This window comes from Paroedura picta, chromosome 3 (genome assembly GCF_049243985.1).
Source record: "Paroedura picta isolate Pp20150507F chromosome 3, Ppicta_v3.0, whole genome shotgun sequence".
NCBI classification, from domain to species: Eukaryota; Metazoa; Chordata; class Lepidosauria; order Squamata; family Gekkonidae; genus Paroedura; species Paroedura picta.
The window spans coordinates 54640932-54663742 of NC_135371.1; the positions used below are offsets into that span (position 1 = coordinate 54640932).

Here is a 22811-nt window from a genome sequence, read left to right on the forward strand (position 1 = left end):
TGGAAGGGGCTACACAGGCCATCTAGTCCAACCCCCTGCTCAACGCAGGATCAGGCCAAAGCATCCTAAAGCATCCAAGAAAAGTGTGTATCCAACCTTTGCTTGAAGACTGCCAGTGAGGGGGAGCTCATTACCTCTTTAGGCAGCCTATTCCACTGCTGAACTACTCTGACTGTGAAATTTTTATTCCTGATATCTAGCCTATATCGTTGTACTTGTAGTTTAAACCCATTACTGCGTGTCCTTTCCTCTGCAGCCAACAGAAACAGCATCCTGCCCTCCTCCAAGTGACAACCTTTCAAATACTTAAAGAGGGCTATCATGTCCCCTCTCAACCTCCTTTTCTCCAGGCTGAACATTCCCCTCAACCTATCTTCATAGGGCTTGGTCCCTTGGCCCCAGATCATCTTCGTCGCTCTCCGCTGTACCCTTTCAATTTTATCTACGTCCTTCTTGAAATGAGGCCTCTAGAAACCCACACAGTACTCCAGGTGCGGTCTGACCAGTGCCGTATACAATGACATCTTGTGATTTTGATGTGATGCCCCTGTTGATACAGCCCAAAATGGCATTTGCCTTTTTTACCGCTGCATCACACTGCCTGCTCATGTTTAGCTTACAATCCACAAGTACCCCAAGGTCTCATTCACACACAGTGTTACCTAGAAGCGTATCCCCCATCCAGTAGGCATGCTTTTCATTTTTCTGACCCAGATGCAGAACTTTACACTAATCTTTATTAAATTGCATCTTGTTCTCATTTGCCCATTTTCCCATTGTGTTCAGATCTCATTGAACTCTGTCTCTAACTTCTGGAGTATTTGCCAGTCCTCCCAATTTGGTGTCATCTGCAAACTTGATGAGTAGTCCCTCCACCCCTTCATCCAGATCATTAATAAATATGTTAAAAAGTACCAGACCGAGCCCTGAGCCCTGAGGTACCCCGCTACTCACCTCCCTCCAGTCTGATGAAACACCATTGACAACAACTCTTTGAGTGCGGTTCTCTAACCCAGTGGTCCCCAACACCCGGTCCGGGGACCGGTGCCGGTCCGCGGATCAGTTGGTACCGGTCCGCGACTCCTCCTCGTCCTCCTTCCTGTCTGCTGTCTCAGGGGCTGCCCTGCCACTCTGCTGCCGGCTTACCTTTGGTGCTCTCCGTTGGCCGCCATGGCTGGGGCTCCCCCTTGGCATGGCACTGCGCAGCTGCTGCTGGCAGAGCCCCCCAGCGGACGGCGGGAAAGCAAGTGGAGCAGGGACTCAGGCGGTGGCGACATCCCTCAGCAAAAAGACTACCCCCCCCCCGGGCCTCAGTAAAATTGTCAAGCGTTGACCGGTCCCCGGTGATAAAAAGGTTGGGGACCACTGCTCTAACCAATTCCCTATCCACCTAACTCTGAAAATCCAGATTGCAGTCCTTCAATTTATCCATCAGAACAACATGGGGAACCTTATCAAAAGCTTTACTAAAATCCAAGTAAACAACATCTTTACACCGCCCGTGGCGCCGCGGGCGCCACGGACTAAATAAAGCTGTAAGCCCTTGGAAGGCGGGCTGTGTCCGGGATGAGGAAGGGTGCCGATTGGCCCCTTCCCCCGGACAGACTATCGGAGGGACCAATCGGCAGGCGCAAAGCGCCTGCCGATTGGTCCCTCCGATTCCTTGACGGAGCAACTGCGAGCCACGCATAGCGCGGATCGCAGTTGCTCCTTGGCCGGCGTCAGGCCACCGGTTACGGAGTCCCCGGCAGCCGCACACAGGGTGGCTGCCGGGGACTCCCGTCCCTGATTACAACGGAGCTTCCAAAATGGCCGCCGATGGGCCGCAGACAGAGCCGCCTCGCAGCCGAGGATGCCCTGCCACCGCCCGCCGCTGCCCGCCGCTCCGCCTCAGGCTGCCGAAACTCCAGGATTCCTGCCACTCGCCAGCCGCTCGCAAGCCACTCCAGGTAGTCCCCCCCCCCATACCACTCTCACTGCTAGCGCCCATTGCATTTCAAAGTGCAAAGGGCTTTTTTACTAGTATGCTGAATAATGTACTGTTTAGTCCACTTTCAATGCACTTTGCCACTTAATTTTACTGTGTGCAAAGGCAGAATCTATGTGAAGGATCGCTAGCGGTGCATTGAAAGCAGACTGAAATTACATTATTATTCAGCATGTGTGAATAACACATTGGGTTAGTGGGAATATTAGGGGAATATGCAGAATGCTGAAACCATGCCAGCCCACTGATTTGGCTGTGGTTCACCAGAGAATCCCTAGGCTGGGGCTGTGGTGCGCTGGCACAGCATCTGCTTGGGATGCAGCAAGTCCTGGGTTCAATCCCTGGCCTCTTCAGTTAAAAGGATCATGTGGTCATCAAGTGTATTGGGGAATGTAGAAAGTATGATATTAACAATCAATGTTTTGGAAGACCCACAAAAGCCAGAGCCAAACACAGTCTGGGCCCAGTGTGCCTGAGGGACCGCTTCTCTGCCTATACTCCTCAAAGAGCTTTATTGTCTGCCACTTCCAACTGGCTGGTAATCCCTGGCCCCAATGAGGCTTGTTTGACCTCAAACAGGGCCAGAGCTTTCTCTGTTCTGGCCCCCATATGGTGGAATGAACTCACTGAAGAGATTAGGGCCCTGTCAGAGCTAGATCAATTCTACGCCACAATGACCATTATGGAGTGGCTTGCCTCAGAGTCATAGAATCATAGAATAATAGAGCTGGAAGGGACCTCCTGGGTCATCTAGTCCAGTGGTCCCCAACCTTTCTGAGACTGGGGACCGGCAGGGCAACTGCCCCGCCCGCGTATCACGCATGCGCCATGCGCGGCCGAAATCGCCCATGCGCAGCACTTTTGCGCATGCGCGGCGCGGCCCTGATTCCCTCTCCCCGCCCTCCCACAGTAAGACGCTTTCTGGGCCGCAAGCTTGCGGCCTGGGAAGTTTTTTACTGTGGGGGGCGGGGAGAGGGAGCCGCGGCCCGGCGCCATGGCCTTCGCAGCCCGGCTCTGGGCCGCAGCCCGCAGGTTTGGGACCACTGATCTAGTCCAACCCCCTGCACTATGCAGGACACTCACAGCCCTATCACTCATCCATGGTAACCTGCCACCCCCTTGAGCCTTCACAGAATCAGACTCTCCATCAGATGGGTATGTAGCCTCTGTTTAAAATTTTCCAAAGATGGAGAACCCACCACCTCCCGAGGAAGCCTGTTCCACTGAGAAACCGCTCTAACTGTCAGGAACTTCTTCCTGATGTTTAGACAGAATTTCTTTTGAATTAATTTCCCCTCAGAACTAGAAACTGTGGAGTTGCAAGTCAGAACTAGAATCCAAGGTGTACCTGAAGGGCACCCATTCCACATCTACTTCCCACGTTGAAACCCTAAGGGTTTTACAAATTAATTATACAATGGCACAGAACAACATTTGATTGTTCTGCTATGGGAAAAGATAGATCTAGCTTTTGGAATGAGCCTGAAGTTAGAAAACGTTTCTAATGTTTCTACACATATTAATTACTTATTTTACTCAGCTCACATGCAACCAGATTCTGTGTGCATTTCTTGGCCCTCAAAGCCTGTAGGGCAGCTCTAGTATTATTCATGTCAGCTTTGTATACTCTGATAAGCTAGCCTTATATGAATTACATTTTCCATAGCTGTAGGGCATTATTGCCATGGACAGAATTCTCATTCAAGTTAGGACCAGCAAAGTTTTATTCAAGGTATAAGTTTTTGTGTGTAAGCATACTTCTCCAGATACAGTGAAACAGAATTCTGAAAAGTAGCTTTGTTGGATCAGAGTGTTTAGATGTTGTCTGTTTCTGCAAAGAGGAAGAAAATAAAAGAGCTGTAATTAAAAAAAGGCCAAGGTTGATGGTGCAAAATCTGGTAAAATTATATTTTATTACACAGTTAAAATTCCCTGTGCATTTGGGCAACAGGTTTCATCAGAGGAGTCTGTAATGTAGAATATATACAATTCCATCACTGAGTTTACTCAAATATTGATATGATGATTAAAATTATATAAAGAAGACACTAATTAAAAGTCAAAATTTAGGTTTCAAAACATTCACATATGAAACTGTGAGAGTTCACCCTGTCCTTGAGATTACAAGAGGAGGATAGATAAGACTAACATCCATCAGATTTTGGCTCACCATTAAACAAAAAAAATCTGTGCCTAAATGAATATTACAAACCTGTTTGTCTAGCAGTAGTACTTCAAAAAGGAGTACAAGGTCAGTAATTGCCATTGGAAGAACTCTGTTATATTTTGGCATCCAGTTGACATAATCTCTCAATTTTTTTCCAGAAGTTGATGCAATTCTGGAGACAGATTTAACCCTTTAGGTGTCAGTGTCTGGAGTCTAACAATCCAATCTATTTCTATTTTCAGTTGCAGCCTTTCATATTTACAGGCTAATTTCTCCACAGTCCAAAACATAAAATCAAAGGGACCATGGTTATTTTCAGTAGTGTTTCACTGATGGGGAATGTGTTCTTTTAAGATTAATATTACTTTTATGTTCTACTATATGTGTTCTGAAGTTTCTTGGTGTAGTTGTTAAAATCAGCTCCCAATTGGCCACTCGGCCCCCAAGTGGCACTCGGAGGGGCAAATCAGGAGCCGCTTTGTGGCTCCTGATTTGCCCCTCAGAGTTTTTATCATGGACAGGCTCCGCCCCTTTCTCCTCCCACTTAGCCCTTAGGGCTTTATTAATACAGCTCCACAGGAGCGGGTACAGATATCACTCTAATGGCATAAAGCAAAGAGGAACTAAAGAGCCTCTTGATGCGGGTGAAGGAGGAGAGTGCAAAAGTTGGTTTGAAACTCAACATCAAGAAAATGAAGATCATGGCATCCGGCCCTCTCAATTCCTGGCAAATAGATGGGGAAGAAATGGAGGTAGTGACAGATTTTATTTTCTTGGGCTCCAAGGTAACTGCAGATGGGGACTGCAGCAAACAAATTAAAAGAAGCTTGCTCCTAGAGAGGAAAGCTATGGCAAATCTAGACAGCATCCTAAAAAGCAGAGACATCACCCTGCCAACAAAAGTGCGTTTAGTCAAGGCTATGGTCTTCCCAGTTGCAATGTATGGCTGTGAAAGTTGGACATAAGGAAGGCCGAGCGTCAAAGAATTGAGGCTTTTGAACTCTGGTGCTGGAGAAGACTCTTGCGAGTCCCTTGGTCTGCAAGGCGAACAAACCGGTCAGTCCTAGAGGATATCAGCCCTGACTGCTCCTTAGAAGGCCAGATCCTGAAGATGAAACTCAAATACTTTGGCCACATCATGAGAAAAAAGGACTCCCTGGAGAAGAGCCTAATAGAGCGATTGAGGGCAAAAGAAGAAGAGGACGACAGAGAAAGAGGTGGCTGGATGGAGTCACTGAAGTCGCAAACTTAAATGGACCCCGGGAAAGGTAGAAGACAGGAAGGCCTGGAGGATCATTGTCCATGGGGTCGCGATGGGTTGGACATGACCGCACCTAACAACAAATCTGGTGAGCTAGCTTTGATTCTTTGCTCCTCCACATGCAGCCAGCTTGAGTTAGTCACAGTTCTGTTAGAGGGGTTCTCACAGAGCTCTCTCAACCTCACCTACCTCACAGGGTGACTATTATAGGGAGAGGAAGGGAAAGGCAATTGTAAGCCCCTTTGAGAATCCTTTGGTAGTGAAAAGCGGGCTATAAAAACAACAACTCTTCTAAAATTTATTACAGAGACGTTGGATATTATATATCACTTGTGTAGACTTACATATTGTAAAATCCTTTATTATGTATTTTCTTGTCTAAAAGGTTGACAAAATATATCATGTTACATGTTAACTTACAACGATTACAATTTCCAGAGGCAAAATAACCGAAGAGGGTTAGTAACAAGTAGAACTATTTGTTGATCAACACTAGAGGTTCCCTCAGATTCTTCATTCCCCTAAAAGCAATTATAGTGTTGTTGTTTTTTTCAGATAAAGGGATATTCTGTAGCAAATGCCAATTTTTATAGATAGTTTTTTAGCGTCATATTTTTATTCTTCAGAGTCAGAGTACCTTTATTGGCATAAACACTTGTATTGTTATATATAAGATAAGAAAGACTACCTATAATCTGATCACAAGCAGTTTGACCCTTGTTCGTGTATAATTTCCTAACTGATGCCAAGGCTTTTAAATAAGCAGACTGGAGTATGCTATTTGGATAACCCCTACTAGTTAAATTGTGCTTAAGAGTGGAAGCTTCCCTTTTGAAGTCATAATTATTTGGGCAATTTTTTATAAACTGTAAGAACTGGCTGAATGGTAAACTGTACCTCATGTTTAGGGTGGTGATATACGTCAAAGGGGAATTTTTATCTGTTGGATTTTTTTTAAAGGTTTGTATAAAGTATGGCTAATAAATGGGGAAGAAATGGAGGTAAGTAATATTGAGGGTATACCTTCATTCTATCATGACAGGTGTCCCAACCAATGAGCGTGCAGTATTTTCTGACCAATGAGAGAGTAGAGGAGGAAGGTGTAAGGGCCTGCCCTTCTTAGTGGTGCAAATTGAAAGAAATTCCCACAGATATAGGCCACTGAGCCTCCTCCTTAGGGGGAAATTCTGGATTATTGTCCCCCTAATATGCCCATTGTCCCCTTCCAGGAGTTCCAAAGCACGTAAGAGTTTTAGGCTGAGCTGCAACTAGGACCCCTTCATAATTATGCAAAGTGGAACAAAGTCACACAGAGATAGGAGACTGAGCCTCTCCTTTAGCGGTGAAATTCTGGACACATTGTCATCCTAATATGCCCATTGCCCCCTTCCAGGAGTTCCAAAGCAGGCAAGTAGTTTAGGCTGAGCAGCAATTAGGACCCTTTCCTAGTGGTCCAAAACAGATGAATGACTTGCAGAGATAGGCACCTCAGCCTCTCCTTTAGTGTTGAAATTCTAGAGACAATGTCACCCTAATATGCCCATTGCTCCTTCCTGGAATTCCAAAGCAGGTAGGTATTTTAGGCAGAGCTGAAAGTAGGCCCCATATTTGTGGTGCTAAGCAGAGGGAGATAAGCCACTTGGCCCCCTCCTAAGGGGTGATAATCTGGAGGGATTGTCACCTAAATATATCCATTGTCCCCTTCCAGGAGGTCTCTTGTGGCGCAGAGCCTCTTGTGGCGCAGAGTGGTAAGGCAGCAATATGCTATCTGAATCTGTCTGCCCATGAGGTTGGGAGTTCAATCCCAGCAGCCGGCTCAAGGTTGACTCAGCCTTCCATCCTTCCGAGGTCGGTAAAATGAGTACCCAGCTTGCTGGGGGGTAAACGGTCATGACTGGGGAAGGCACTGGCAAACCACCCCGTATTGAGTCTGCCAAGAAAACGCTAGAGGGCGTCACCCCAAGGGTCAGACATGACTCGGTGCTTGCACAGGGGATACCTTTACCTTTACCTTTACCTTCCAGGAGGTCCAAAGCAGGGAAGTATTTTAGGCTGAGCTGCAACTAGGACTCCTTCTTACTGGTGCAAAGTGGAAGAAACTCACACAGAGATAGAGAACTGAGCCTCTTACCTTTGGGTGAAATTCTATAGAGATTGTCAGCCTAATATGCCCCCGATTCCCCCCCCCCTGCTGCCGCTGCTTCCGAGTGCACCTGGCACTTCCAGCTCCGCATTGCATGTGCAGAGCCATTGCGCCAGGGCAGCCAGCGTGTGCCCGGGATGCTCCACCCCCGTGTGTACTCGGGGGACGGTGGAGCTTTTTCCCCCAACGCACCAGAATGCCGGCAGCTCGGTGTGGCTGCCGCTGTGCATTATCGGTCTATGTCAGTGATCTGCCTACAGCAATAGGTTTCTGCAAGATGAGGGCAGGAAAATTACCATAACATTTTGTTTAGAAAATATTGTACCTAAATCCAAAGTTGACATAATCATGAACCACAAAACTAGGACTTTCCTTCTATTGGATAACCACACACATTTCAGCCTTGTCTTTGTACTGGAAGTCTGGCTTCCATCCAGGCCATGGGGTGGAGACGGTACTCATCACCCTGAAGGATGGTCTCCATCACCAGCTGGATGGAGGCGGGTCAGCCATGCTTGTTCTGTTAGATCTGTCGTCCGCCTTTGATGTGGTCGACCATGAACTGCTGGCCCACCACCTCGCTGGGACGGGGATATGGGGCACTTTTTGAAGTTGGTTGTTACCCACCATGAGCCGACCAGGAAGGGTGGGATAGAAATTTGTTGTTGTTGTTGTTGTTGTTGTTGTTATTAAGCCAAAATTCCCTGAAGGATTTCCTGCATTCCATGGCAACCTGGTTGTGTCTGTCAAAAAAGGAGAGCCAGGAAGCCCCACTAGATCTGTCATAATGCTTTGTGTGATGTGACTGTATCGTCACGGCAATGGTGAGACTAAGCATTTTGGTTCCGTTATACTCACACATATCCTCCAATGGGGAAACAAAGCAGCTGACATTCTTCTCTTCTCCATTTTATCTTCACAAGAGTCCTCTGAGTGGGTAGGTAAAGCTGAGATGGTGTGCCTGGCCCCAAATTACCCAGTAAGTTACCACAGTGGAGTACAGCTGCCAAGGCTAGAGAGAAAGGGATATGGGCAGAGAATGAGAGAGAACTGAACCCTGGGAGCAAGCTGGGCTTCTGCAGGATGAAATGCAGCAGAATGAAAACTAAGGTAGCTCTTAGACTGTTTTTTTTTTTGGGGGGGGGGGGAGGGGATGGATCAGGGATAGAGCCTCTGCTTTGCATGCGGAAGGTCCCGGGTTCAATCCCTGGCATCTCCAGCAAAAGGTTCAGACAGCTTGCCAAACTCCCTCCCCTGACTCTGGGTCTTCCCCTTGTTCTGAACTAGGGTTTCTGAGATGGGGGAGCTCTGTGTGGACCAGAGAAGTACTGCCAGTTTCAAATTTATAATGGATTTATCTTTGGCACAGCACAGATTTAAGCAAATGAGTAAAAAGAGATTGGATAAACCACAATCCTTCTATCCCTCTACTAAAACATAACCACATTTGATGTAAAAATTAGAGTAGACACCTCACTTAAAAAGCTCCCCAGCAGCCACAAGGTCCAAGATGGCTGACTAGCTCTTCCCAAACCAGAGCAAACTCGGGTTTCGATGGTCAGCAGGCAAAAGAGACCTCCCCCTGGTTCCAGCGTCTTAAAATCACCTGTGTCCTACCTCCTCCAGGGCATTCTGGAAAGAAGACAACCTGTTTGCCTTGAAAATGCCTGCCTCCAGGAAGTGGAAGCAGCTGGAAGAACCCCTTTGTATCCTGATTAGATCAACCAGCAGCTGAAGGAAGGTGAGCCATTGATTAATGTCACCCCTCTCCAGAGCTCAGAGAAGAAGAAGAAAACACTTCCCCGTGGTCATCCCAGTGGCCATAGTCTAGAAGGGGGCATTTTGCTACAGGATGTATGTATGAAGTTGTCCTAAAACTGAGTCAGATTGTGGGAAAGAGACTCCGTGACAGAGCACCTATTTGGCACACAGGAGGTCCCAGGTTCCTTCCTCGACATCTCTACTTGGAAGGATCAGGCCATAGATGATGTGAAAGACTTTGGCCTGAGTCCATGGACAGCCATTCCCAGTCTGAGGAGACAATCAAGATACTGACCTTGACGGACCAAGGGTCTGGATCCGTAGAAGGCAACTTCATGCGTTCACGGGTCCGTCTAAGGCAATATATTCAGCGGGCACTGGCACCAGCACTCTAGCATACAAAGGTCTTTCCCAGTCACCTAGATGGCTTTAACCGCAGAAGTCGGGATTGAACGGAGATCTTTCCCCCGTACAGCAGCAAGCACTCTGCCGAGAGGACAGGTGAAGCAGGGCAGACACGTGTCCCGGCTATGGGAGGAAGGGGTACAGTCCTCTTTCCCGTGTACAGGGAACATGTAAGGAGCACTGCAGTCCCCATCAGGTCTGTTTCTATAAGAGCTGCACATACTTATGACTTCTGCCTTGTATTAGCCTCCTATTCCCCCAGGGCCGCCACAAGCCTTTAGCCCACAAGATTCTATTCTCTGGGACTCAGTTCTTGAGCACACGGGGTCCCAATTCAAATTAAGACCATGGCGCATTGGGAGATGGCATCTAAGCTTCCCCCCCCCCACTGCTTTCCTGAACTGCAAAAACGACACGTCTATGTTATAGCTTATTTCCTCTTTCGAATTAAAATGTGGTTAAATGACACAGCAAAGATATCTGTTTTATATATGTTTTATAACGTTTCTCCAGACAATTGTGCAGAGAAAAAATCTGCTTTGAGGGGTGGACTGTATGGCAAAGTACCCCTCTGAGGCCCCTCCCTCCTGAAATCCTGCCTTCAACAGGCTCCACCCCCAAATCTCCTAGAATTTCCCAGTCCCCAGGTTGGCACCTATATGAGGCCCTCGGGACCCTGACAATTCTCTGAGCCCAGCACACACGAAGCACGTCCAATCAAAAGGACTTGTGGCCGAGTCCCTCTTTGAAATTTTAAAAAATGGGCCTGAAAGTGGCTGCCGTGTTGGGGAAGCAAGGGGAGGGAGGAACCAGAATGAGTGACAGCTGCTAAGAACACTTTGTTGCCATGGAGACAAAAGGCTGTTGGAGGAAGGGGTTGGACAATGTCCGTTGGCGCCCCGAAAGGAACGGGGCTGGAGAGGGGAGAGCCAAGAGGGCAGAGGGGAGACCCAGGAGGACATAAAAAGAGAAACAAGGACAATGGAGATCTCCTGATCTGGTAATTCATCTCCTTCCCTCTACAAGATGAATCCCTGCCTCTGAGCCCAAGTCAGCCTGTCTCAACTTTTTGACCCTTGAGAAACCCCTGAAACCTTCTTCAGGCTTCAAGAAACCCCACAAGTGGACAAATCGTGCAGAACATGGTTGGGAAACTTAGCTGTGGACACGCCCACCCGGGGCCCCTCCCCTTCCACCCCCTCCAGGCCCATCATTGGCCATTTGGGGAGGGTGGGTCAACATGACCACACACCGTCATATCACCCCAATAACATGTAACCAATTAAAAATAATATTACAATTAATTAATTCCCACCCGTTTGGGAACCTTTTAGAACCATCAAGAAACCCCCAGGTTTCCATGAAACCCCGGTTGAGCCAACCCAGCCTACGTGGACACGATCTCAGAGGAATCGCCAGTAGTGGGGACGGCCCTACCCCCATGACATTTACATGCCTCTTTGTCAATGGGAGCAGGGCCACTGGGGGGGTGGGGGGACAAAATTCCCAGGGCCCCTGTCAGCTGGAGGGCTCCTGGGGTAGGGTTGCCAGGAGCCTCCAGGCCCCTGGTGGAGGATGGTAGGGAAGGGTTGCCACATCCAGGCTGCGAAACTCCTGGCGATTTGGGAGTGATGGATCTTAGGGAGAACGGTAACCTTGGTGGGGTGAAGTGCCACAGACTCTACCCTCCAACAGGATCATTTTCTCTAAGGGAACTAATCTTTGGTCTGGAGATGAGCTGTAATTCCAGGGGATCCCCAGGTCCCACCTGGAGGCTGGCATCCCTACCCTGGAGCATCGGTCAAAATGTAGTTTACTTCTACTGCAGTTCTGCACTGCAGTCACCGGGGGCTCATGGAAGGCTGAGCACAGTAAAGAGCAGGGACAGCTCTGGCTATCTACTCAGCAGGGCTGCCCAGAGCAACCCTGAGCCCCTAGCAAAAATGGCACCAGGGCCCACCAATGGAACCCTGACCCAAAGCACAAATCAATTGGCTTGGGGTTACCAGCAGTCCGTAGTGCAAAAAGACTGGGCCTGATTGTCCGTCTGCTTAATTGATACGGCTCCATTCTCCCAGTGGGGAGAGGGTTGCCAGCTATGTGTCGGGAAATGCCTGGAGATTTTGGGGGGTGAACCCTGGGGAAGGCAGGAACCTCAGCAGGGTATAATGCCATGGAGTCCACCTCCAAAGAAGCGGTTTCCTCCAGGATAAATGATTTTGGTCATTTGTAATACCAGGGAATCTCGAGGTACCAACTGAAGGCTGGTATCCCATTTGTAAACTTTTAAAAAATTCAGAAAAAGGGAAAAAATCTTAAAATCCAGCATGAAATAAAGTTTGTACAGAAATAATAACATGTAATAACAAAGAAGAAGAGTTGTTTTGATATCCCACTTTTCACTACCCGAAGGAGTCTCAAAGCGACTTACCGTCGCCTTCCCTTCCTCTCCCTGTGAGGTAGGTGGGGCTGAGCACCTTGGCTGCTTTACCTGCAAATGCCAGGGGGTTGAGCCTGAGATATTGTACCCACAAATTGAGAAGGAAATAGAGATTAGTGTTCCACTAACATACATGTAAAGAGTGGGGGGTGGGGGAACAACTTTGTATTCCTTGGTCAGATCCTGGAGAAATATTAACTGCCCCCCCCCCGGCTCATAAACTTAAGAGAGGTTTGCTACTGTACTACAATTAAATGATCTCTGCTGCCTAGCAAGATAGGGATGAGAAAGACTAGAGGCCAAGACTTGAATATAAATGGGTGGGGCCTGGCAAAACTAAGTGGGGGGAGGGAGAAATGCATGAGAAAAGAGTTGGAAAGGTAGAGATAAATTAAGGTAAAGAAAGGCACAACATCCTAACTCCCTCTCTGCAATATCTGGCTGAGCTGTGTGCAAGGGAAGAAAGAGGAAAAGGCTAGGTCAGCCCTTTTCAACCTTTGGACCATGAAGGAGCCCCTGAAATTATTTTTCAGATTTTGAGGAGCCCTGCAAGTGATGTCAGCGGATCATGCCTGTCCCCCAGAAGCTAACCCACGTTAACAGGTAGGCTCAAGGAGGATGGGGGGGGGGGGGCGAGATGGGAGGTGGTTTCAGTGGGGAGTGGGGATGAAGGTTCTGCTCTCTCCCAGATGCAGAAACCATGAGAGAACTCTCTCACACAAGTCTATTAAGGCAGGAGGGGAAAGGCTGCAGACCCCTTCCGGAGGTCCTGTGAACCCCTAGTTGGCTAGACTGAGAAAATGACCTGCTGCTGGCTGAAAATTACTGTATCAGCTAACACTCTTGCTTCAGAGGTGGCTGGCTTGATGATCTATTAGACAAATGTGCTTCAGTCTTGGAGAAAGCCAAGTCTGGCCTATGATAGAGTACCATTAACTGTTCTCAGACTTCCCTACGCACCTAGTGGCTGCTGCCAGAGCTGCTTAAAAATGGCTTGATTCTAGAAGTTTTCCCCAAGTGTTCTGTTCTGCTGAGCTCATCAACCAAGCCAGCATAGGAACAAGACAAAATCGGCACAGCTCTTGCCGGTCTCCAGCCAGTCTACAGCCTGCTAACAAAAGAATAACTCCATTATTTCCTATAAACAGTCTAAAGAATCTATTTTTTCCCTCAGCCTATGAAATAATGGAAATCAAACAGGGCATCCTCTTGGGGTATCCCTAGCATTGGACCACCTGTTTCAATCTTTTTGCAACTTAGGAGTTCTTTTCATAAGAGGCCTCTGCAGCTATGCCACAGGTTTGGTGCTTACATCTCCACAAACTGGTGAGCAGGGCAGGAAATCAGGATGCTGCCTCTCCCTGGGAGGGAAGGAAGGAAGGAAGGAAGGAAGGAAGGAAGGAAGGAAGGAAGGAAGGAAGGAAGGAAGGAAGGAAGGAAGGAAGGAAGGAAGGGACAATATTGCCCAGCCCAAGCTTTTTTTCTCCCAAACCAACACAGATGACACTTGTTCTGTATTAACAGTCCAAAGACCATGAGTAGTTGGAAATGTCTAGGAAGGTCCTACTTTCTCCTTTCGTACAAATAGAACAGGAAGGGGCTGGCTTATTGGGGACTGGGGGGGGGGTCACAATGAGCAACCAACAGCTGGGAAGTGTTGTTTCCCATACAGCCCAAAGTACATTGTAGGGAGTGACAGTTGGTGAATGGAAGTAGGTTGAAGAGAGAGCAGCCAAAAGAACAGCAGGAGCTAAGGAGGGGGAAAAGGAGGAGGAGGAGGAGGAGGAGGAGACAGAGCACCTCAGTGGAGTAGAAAGAAAAATATGGGAATCTAAAAGGCAGATTGTGTAAAGTGTGTTTATTCCTTGGCTGAGTAATGATTGATAGCATCTCCAGTTAGCAGCCAAACTATCTCTGATCTTATCAAATGAGTACCCGTGTTGGTCTGAAGTCGCACAATAAAATCAGAGTCCAGTAGCACATTTGAAACCAACAAAGATTTATTCAAGGCGTGAGCTTTCGAGTGCAAGCACCCTTTGTCAAACTATGATCTTTTTACATGACAGGGAATATATAGCATAAACCAATTCTGTTACATCAGTAGACTGGACACAAGTCTGACATCAAAAGCCACAAGACTGCAAAACCTGTAGGGGAACACTTCAACCTTCCAAGACATTCTATAAGGGACCTAAAAGTAGCTGTAGTATTACAAAGAAACTTCAAGAACAGGCTAGAAAGGGAGATTGCAGAAATGCAAATTATTACAGCACTCTATACTTTGGCATACCCTGGACTCAACAAGGACAAAGGCTTTTTATCTCACTATTCATGCTAAAAGCCTCTTGTGGCGCAGAGTGGTAAGGCAGCAGACATGCAGTCTGAAAGCTCTGCCCACGAGGCTGGGAGTTCAATCCCAGAAGCCGGCTCAAGGTTGAGTCAGCCTTCCATCCTTCCGAGGTCGGTAAAATGAGTACCCAGCTTGATGGGGGGTAAACGGTAATGACTGGGGAAGGCACTGGCAAACCACCCCGTATTGAGTCTGCCATGAAAATGCTAGAGGGCGTCAGCCCAAGGGTCAGACATCACTTGGTGCTTGCACAGGGGATACCTTTACCTTTTTTACCTTATTCATGCTAACCTTGTTCTACTTGTGTATCCATATTCCTCACTATGTATTTTATTTGTGATAATATGACTGTAAGATATGGCATTGTAATGGAATTCCCTGGCCTTGGGAAGTGACCAGCAATTCCCTGGGAAGGATGTCTCACGGTTGTGTGGAGCAAGCAACATATGGGGAGGTGATAGCCTTTGATCTCTAATAGCAGCATTTTGGGTTCTCTTTGTAAAGTACACAGAATTCTAGGGGATTGATGGGCTGTTTTGACAAAGGATGACCATTGGCTGTATTTGGTTGTGACACAGTATACTGATGTAACAGAACTGATTTTTGCTATAGATTCCCTGTCACATAAGAAGATCATAGTCTGACGAAGGGTACTTGCACTCGAAAGCTCATGCCTTGAATAAATCTTTCTTGGTCTTAAAGGTGCTACTGGACTCTGATTTTATCTCTGATTCTAGGAGGGGATAGGTTCATATCTCATCCAGGGCTGAGGAAGGAGGGAAACTTCCCCAGCAGATAGCCCCCTACAGGATGCTATTGGTTCCCAAATGGCGGGGAAGGTATTTCAATTGTGTATTTTTTTCTGCCAACCCTCAGAAGGAGGGACACGCCAACTGCCCAATCCAGGAACTGCTGCAGGGGAGGCTGACCGTGGAAGATTACAGCACCTGGCACAAGACCTTCAGTGGAACCCCTCAGCACTCTGAGGATTTCAACGAGGGCGTTCTGGATGAGGAGGCCACCCGAGCTGACTTGATGGTTCTGTCTCTCCGCATAGATAGATAGACTGTTGGAGAACTGACAGTGGACCAGGGGCAGAACTTGGATTCAGGTTTGAAAATGTACCACCCCAGTCCCATCCATCACTGCCCCAAGAACCAACAGTGATGCCTTAGAACCTATGCAGTTTGGGGCTGCCTGGCCACACCTCACACCAGAGGAAAAGGAACACCAGTGGGGCGGGACACTTTGCTCATGCCTGCCCCAAGAAGCAATGGCATCTGTTAAACAACTGGCCCCGAGTAAATGTGAGCCTCTTAGCTTGGGGAGACTCATCGCACCAGAGGCTCCGACTCCTGCAGCCTCCAGCATACCCTGATATCAGTCTGGATTCTGCTCCCTGAAAACCAGGGCTCAGGCCCTCATTTATTCTGACAATTCCCAGTTGTTTATGGATGTCTCCTTCATCAAACAACACCAGATACCTCTGAGGGTGAAGAAACAGGAGATCAAAGTGGAAGCCATGGATGGATGGCTCCTCGTCAGGCCCGGCGACCCAGGAAACAGTACCTATCACCCTGTATGTGCAGGAACAGAAGGAACAGGTGTCCTTGGACGCTACTCACATGCCGTGTTTTCACCTGATTTTAGGCAGGAACTGACTGATCCAGAACAACCCCTGGATCAATTGGGAGAGCCAGGAACTCAAGGTCCTCCCACTGCCAATATGTGTCCCAGATTGAGTGTTACTGAGCTCAAACCCACCTGAGATATAGGCTCAGCTATTTCAAAATATCTAAGCTACAAAGACATATTTGAGGAGCAAGCGGCGGACCAATTGCTGTGACATAGCCCATACGATTGCAGGATCAACCTCAAGACTGATGCCCCCTTACTAGTGGGGTGTTTGTATTCCCTAATGCACTGCCCACTGAGAAAGTCTGATCCATACCACACTGGCAAGCACCAAGGAATGAGAAGGAATTGCAAGGGTTTTTGGGGTTCTTGGCCGTTTGCAGAACAGGCTCACTCACTGACCCAGATTCTCTAAGCAAAGATGCCCTACCGCTAGACCCCTGACACCTAGAAAGCCTTCTACTCATTGAAGGACTGCTTTGCCTGTGAACCAATTATGGCCCACTCAGATCCAATGGTCTTGTTCATGGTCAAGACTGATGCCTCCAACCAGGTGATTGAGGCCCTCTTGTCCCAACTAGCAGGTGATATCATAACCGTGTGACCATGCACATTCTATTCCTGGCAACGCTCCTCAGTGAAGAAGAACTATACGATCTGGGAGAAGGAACTGCTCGCCATCAAGGTGGTGTGTGATGTCTGGTGCCACCACCTAGAGGGCTCCTGGAATCCATCACTGTCCCGATGGAGCATAAAAACATGGAACACCTACAGACACACACTGCCTCAGCCAAAGCCTGGTTAGCTGGTCCCTGTTCTTAACCCAGTTCAATACCAGGATCTAATACATCCCAGAGGCTCAGAACAAATGAGCACATGCTCTCTCCCAAAAGAGTGACTTTGGAAAAAGCCAGTGTCCTGATCTCCCAATTGGTCTTTGCCACCACAGCCCAGACACTGGAAGACTGAATCTGGGCACAGCAATGGGTAGAACTCCATGCCCAGGCCAAAGTCAAGGAGCTTCAACAGAACCTCAGAAAGACCTCTGATTTTACCATAGAGGGGAATGATGTAGTTATACACTGCATTATAGGTGCCCCCAGCTCCTTGCGGAAAGACCATCCTGCTGCACCAGGACACATCTGCAGCCACACATTTTGGCCATTTCAAGACCACTCATCTGATCAGCCATGCATTGAACTGGCAAAGCCTGCAGTAGGATGACTTCGGTCACATCCAGAGGTATTCCACATGTTACCAGGCCAAGTACACTGTCAGGAAACCACCCAGTTTACTAAAACCACCCCCAATTCTGCTGCAGCCATGGCATACCATAACTCTGGACTTCATCACAGACCTCCAAAAAGTCCAGATGCACACTATCATCCAAGAAGTGGTGGACTACTTCACAAGAGGGCACGCTTTGTCCCATGCACTGGATTCAGCTTACCTCCCATTTCTGGAGAGCCCTGCACTAGCATCCGGGAATTCAACTACACCTCTCCTTGGCCCACCATCCACAGACTGATGGGCAGACCATCCTGGAACAGTACCTTCAGAGCTACACTAATTATTAGTAGGACATTGGGTGCAACTGTTGGGTGCAATTCACATACAGCAATGTAGAGCACACCTCCATTGGACAATCGCCATTTTATGCCAACTTTGGCTATCCTCATTTCTGGCAAGCAGCATCCATGACCTACTTTGTGCCTCTGGCCAAAGAATTCATTCAAGAGTTCAAAGCCCAGCATGCCCTGCTATGAAAACATTTAAACAGGGCCAAGGATGACTTCTATCAAGCTAAAACCTAACCTCCAGAACAACCAGTACTGGTTGACAGGCAAGAAGAGTTTGAAGTAGTACTTAACCTGGAATCCTAGATGTGATAGGGAGTCTAGCAGTACCTGGTAGATTGGAATAGTTATGGCCCAGATTACCACTCCTACTAAGGACTCCTCCCAGGTGGTGCAGAGCAGATGAGAGTCTGAGATGCCACTGGCTCTCCTCCCAGGATGTGAGAGAGTCAACCCAAGCTGCCATTGGTCCCCCTCCCAGGTGGTGCAGAGCAGATGGGAGTCTGAGATGCCACTGGCTCTCCTCCCAGGATGTGAGAGAGTCAACCCAAGCTGCCATTGGTCCCCCTACTAGGTGGTGCACAGCAGATGAGAGTCTGAGATGTTACTGGCTCTCCTCCCAGGATATGAGTCAATCTGAGCAGCCATTGGTCGCCCTCCCAGGTGGTGGAGGGCAGGTGGGAGTCTGAGATGCCACTGGCTCTCCTCCCAGGATGTGAGTCAATCTGAGCAGCCATTGGTCCCCCTCCCAGGTGTTGCAGAGCAGATGGGAATCTGAGATGCCACTGGCTTTCTTCCCAGAATGTGAGAGAGTCAATCCAAGCTGCCATTGGTCCCCCTACTCAGTGGTGCAGAGCAGATGGGAGTCGGAGATGGAACTGGCTCTCTTCCCAGGATGTGAGAGAGTCAACCCAAGCTGCCATTGGTCCCCCTCCCAGGTGGTGCAGAGCAGCTGGGAGTCTGAGATGCAACTGGCTCTCTTCTCAGGATATGAGAGAGTCAACCCAAGCTGCCATTGGTCCCCCTACTAGGTGGTGCAGAGCAGCTGGGAGTCTGAGATGCAACTGGCTCTCTTCCCAGGATGTGAGAGAGTCAACCCAAGCTGCCATTGGTCCCCCTACTAGGTGGTGCAGAGCAGATGGGAGTCTGAGATGCCACTGGCTCTCCTCCCAAGATGTGAGAGAGTCAACCAAAGCTGCCATTGGTCACCCTCCCAGGTGGTGCAGAGCAGATGAGAGTCTGAGATGCCACTGGCTCTCCTCCCAGGATATGAGTCAATCTGAGCAGCCATTGGTCCCCCTCCCAGGTGTTGCAGAGCAGATGAGAGTCTGAGAAGTAAGAAGAGAGTCAGTCCAAACAGCCATTGGTCCCCCTCCCAGGTGGTGCAAATTGATTGATACAGTCAGTCTCAGTTGCCACTGGCCTCCTACTTGTTGGCACAAAGCTATTGAGTCAGTCCAAGCTCCCACTGGACCCCCAGCCAGATGTTGTTATGTGGGCAAGGAGTCCTTCTGAGCTGCCATTGGGCCCCTCCCTTTTGGTGCAAAGTAGGCAAGAGATTAAATCTGAGCTATATGAGGCCTCTCCCTAACGGTACAAACCAGGTGAGAAAGTTAGTCTAAACAGCCAGTGGGTTTCTTTCTTAATGGCATAAAGCAGGCAAGATTGTAAGGCTAAGCTGAAACTCGGCTAACCTTTTGGAGGTGCAAAGCAGTAGAGAGCAGCCACTGTCCCTGTAAGCAGGCATTTCACTGATATGCCATTGGTCCCCCTCCCAGGTGGTGTAGAGCAGCTGGGAGTCTGAGATGCAACTGGCTCTCCTCCCAAGATGTGAGAGAGTCAACCCAAGCTGCCATTGGTCCCCCTGCTAGGTGGTGCAGAGCAGATGGGAATCTGAGATGCAACTGGCTCTCTTCCCGAGATGTGAGAGAGTCAATCCAAGCTGCCATTGGTCCCCCTGCTAGGTGGTGCAGAGCAGATGGGAATCTGAGATGCAACTGGCTCTCTTCCCAGGATGTGAGAGAGTCAATCCAAGCTGCCATTGGTCCCCCTGCTAGGTGGTGCAGAGCAGATGGGAGTCTGAGATGCCACTTGCTCTCCTCCCAGGATGTGAGTCAATCTGAGCAGCCATTGGTCCCCCTCCCAGGTGTTGCAGAGCAGATGAGAGTCTGAGAAGTAAGAAGAGAGTCAGTCCAAACGGCCATTGGTCTCCCTCCCAGGTGGTGCAAATTGATTGATACAGTCAGTCTCAGTTGCCACTGGCCTCCTACTTGTTGGCACAAAGCTATTGAGTCAGTCCAAGCTCCCACTGGACCCCCAGCCAGATGTTGTTATGTGGGCAAGGAGTCCTTCTGAGCTGCCATTAGGCCCCTCCCTTTTGGTGCAAAGTAGGCAAGAGATTAAATCTGAGCTATATGAGGCTTCACCCTAACGGTAGAAACCAGGTGAGAAAGTTAAACAGCCAGTGGGTTTCTTTCTGAACGCCATAAAGCAGGCAAGAGTGTAAGGCTAAGCTGAAACTCGGCTGACCTTTTGGAGGTGCAAAGTAGTAGAGAGCAGCCAGTGTCCCCGTAGTACAACGCAGGCGTTTCACTCTGATATGCCTTTGCGACCCCTCCCAGGTGGTGCAAAGCACATAAGAAGGTTCACCTGTAACTAGGACCACTTCCTGGTGGTAGAGAGAGTCACTGCAAGTGACCACTACATCTCAGCCTCTTCCCTGGCGGTAGAAAGGTATTGGGAGAGAGAGTCTGAGTGCCCATTGGTAGTGCAATTCAACAGAAACATTGGGCCCCTTCCCAGGTGGTACCAAGAGGAAGGAGGATAAGGGTGACAGTCTGATACACTCCCTCCCAGGTGGGGCAAAACACGAAAGAATGAAAGGCTGACCTTCAACTAGGAACCCTTCTGGGAAGGTTGAAAAGTGATTGAGAGTCTCTCAGAGCGATCACTAAGCCCCCTTCCTGGTGGTGCAATTCAGGAACGAGTATCTCTCTGATTTGGCCCCCTACCAGTTTTTATTTATTTATTATTTATCTTAGGCTGAGCCGCTATTAGAATCCCGTCCTAGTGGTCCAAAGCAGATAAATGACTCACAGAGATAGACTACTAACATACTTCTTTAGGGTGAATTTTTATAGAAATTGTCACCCTAATATGCAGGTAAGAGTCTTAGGCTGAGCTGCACGTAGGACCCCTTCTTAGTGGTGCAAAGCGGAAGACAGTCACACAGAAATAGGCCAGGGAGCCTTCACCTTAAGGGTGAAATTTTGCAGAGATTGTCACCCTAATATGGCCATTGCCCCCTTCCAGGACATCCAAAGCATGTAAGACTTTTAGGCTGAGCTGTACCTAGGACCCCTTCTTAGTGGTACAAAGTGGAAGACAATCACACAGAAATACGCCAGTGAGCCTTCACCTTAAGGGCGAAATTCTGGAGAGATTGTAACCTAAATATGCCCATTGCCCTTTCCTGCAGTTTCAAAGAAAGTATTTTAGGCTGAGCTGAAATTAGGCCCGATTCTTAGTTGTGCTAAGCAGATAGAGAGATGCCACTTGGACCTCTCATTAGGGGTGATAATTTGGAGAGATTGTCATCTACATGTGCCCATTGCCCCCTTCCAGGTGTTCCAAAGCAGTTAAGAGTTTTAGGCTGACTTGCACCTAGGACCCCTTCTTAGTGGTGCAAATCGGATGACAGTAACAAAGAGATTGGTCAGTGTGCCTTCACCTTAAGGATGAAGTTCTGGAGAGATTGTAACCTAAATATGCCCATTGGCCTTTCCTGCAGTTTCAAAGAATGTACATATTTTAGGATAAGCTGAAATTAGGACCGATTATTAGCACTGCTAAGCAGATAGAGAGATGCCACTTGGACCCCTTGTTAGGGGTGATAATTTGGAGAGATTGTCATCTAATTATGCCCATTGCCCCCTTCCAGGAGTTCCAAAGCAGTTTTAGGCTGAGCTCCACCTAGGACCACTTCTTAGTGGTGCAAATCGGAAAACAGTCACAGAGAGATTGGTCAGGGAGCCTTCACCATAAGGGTGAAATTCTGGAGAGATTGTCACCCTAAAATGCCTATTGCCACCTTTTATTTTAGGCTGAGCTGAATGTAGGCCCCATTCTTAGCGCTACTAAGCAGAGAGAGAGAGAGAGGCCACTTGGACCCTTCCTTAGGTTTGATAATCTGGATAGATTGTCACCCTAATATGCCCATTGCCCCCTTCTAGAAGGTCCAAGGCAGGTAAGAGTTTTAGGCTGAGCAACACATAGGACCCCTACTAATTGGTGCAAAGCGGAAGACAGTCACACCAAAATACGCCAGTGAGCCTTCACCTTAAGGATGAAGTTCTGGAGAGATTGTAACCTAAATATGCCCATTGCCCTTTCCTGCAGTTTTAAAGAAAGTAAGTATTTTAGGCCCCATTCTTAGCGCTACTAAGTAGAGAGAGAGAGAGGCCACTTCGACCCTTCCTTAGGGTTGATAATCTGGAGAGATTGTCACCCTAAAATGCCCATTGCCCCCTTCCAAATGTTCCAAAGCAGGTAAGTATTTTATGCTGAGTTGAAAGTAGGCCCCCATTCTTAGCGCTGCTAAGCAGAGAGAGAGGCCACTTGGACCCCTCCTTACGGGTGATAATCTGGAGAGATTGTCATCTAAATATACCCATTGCCACTTCCTGGAGTTCGAACGCAGGTAAATATATTAGGCTGAGCTGAAATTAGGCCCGATTCTTAGTGGTGTTAAGCAGATAGAGAGATGCCACTTGGACCCTCATTAGGGTCCCTCGTTTGGAGAGATTTTCATCTAAATATGCCCATTGCCCCCTTCCATGAGGTCCAAAACAAGTAAGAGTTCTAGGCTGAGGTGCACGTAGGACCCCTTCTTAGTGGTGCGAACGGGAAGACAGTCACACAGAGATCGGTCAAGGAGCCTTCAGGTTAAGCGTGAACTTTTTGAGACATTGTCACCCTAATATGCCCATTGCCCCCTTCCAAAGTTTCGAAAGCAGGTAAGTATTTTGGGCTGAGCTGAAAGTAGAACCCATTCTTTGTGATGCTAAGCAGATAGAGAGAGGCCAC

The 22811-nt window shown here is 48.3% G+C and overlaps 1 long non-coding RNA gene across 1 annotated transcript; it reads left to right on the forward strand.

The window, feature by feature from the left end:
• Positions 1–8429: 8429 nt before the first annotated feature.
• Positions 8430–16312, forward strand: LOC143831112 (uncharacterized). The gene is made up of 4 exons (XR_013228723.1): positions 8430–8495; positions 9185–9299; positions 12698–12767; positions 15391–16312. It is a non-coding gene; the product is annotated as an uncharacterized LOC143831112 (long non-coding RNA).
• The last annotated feature ends 6499 nt before the right edge of the window (positions 16313–22811 follow it).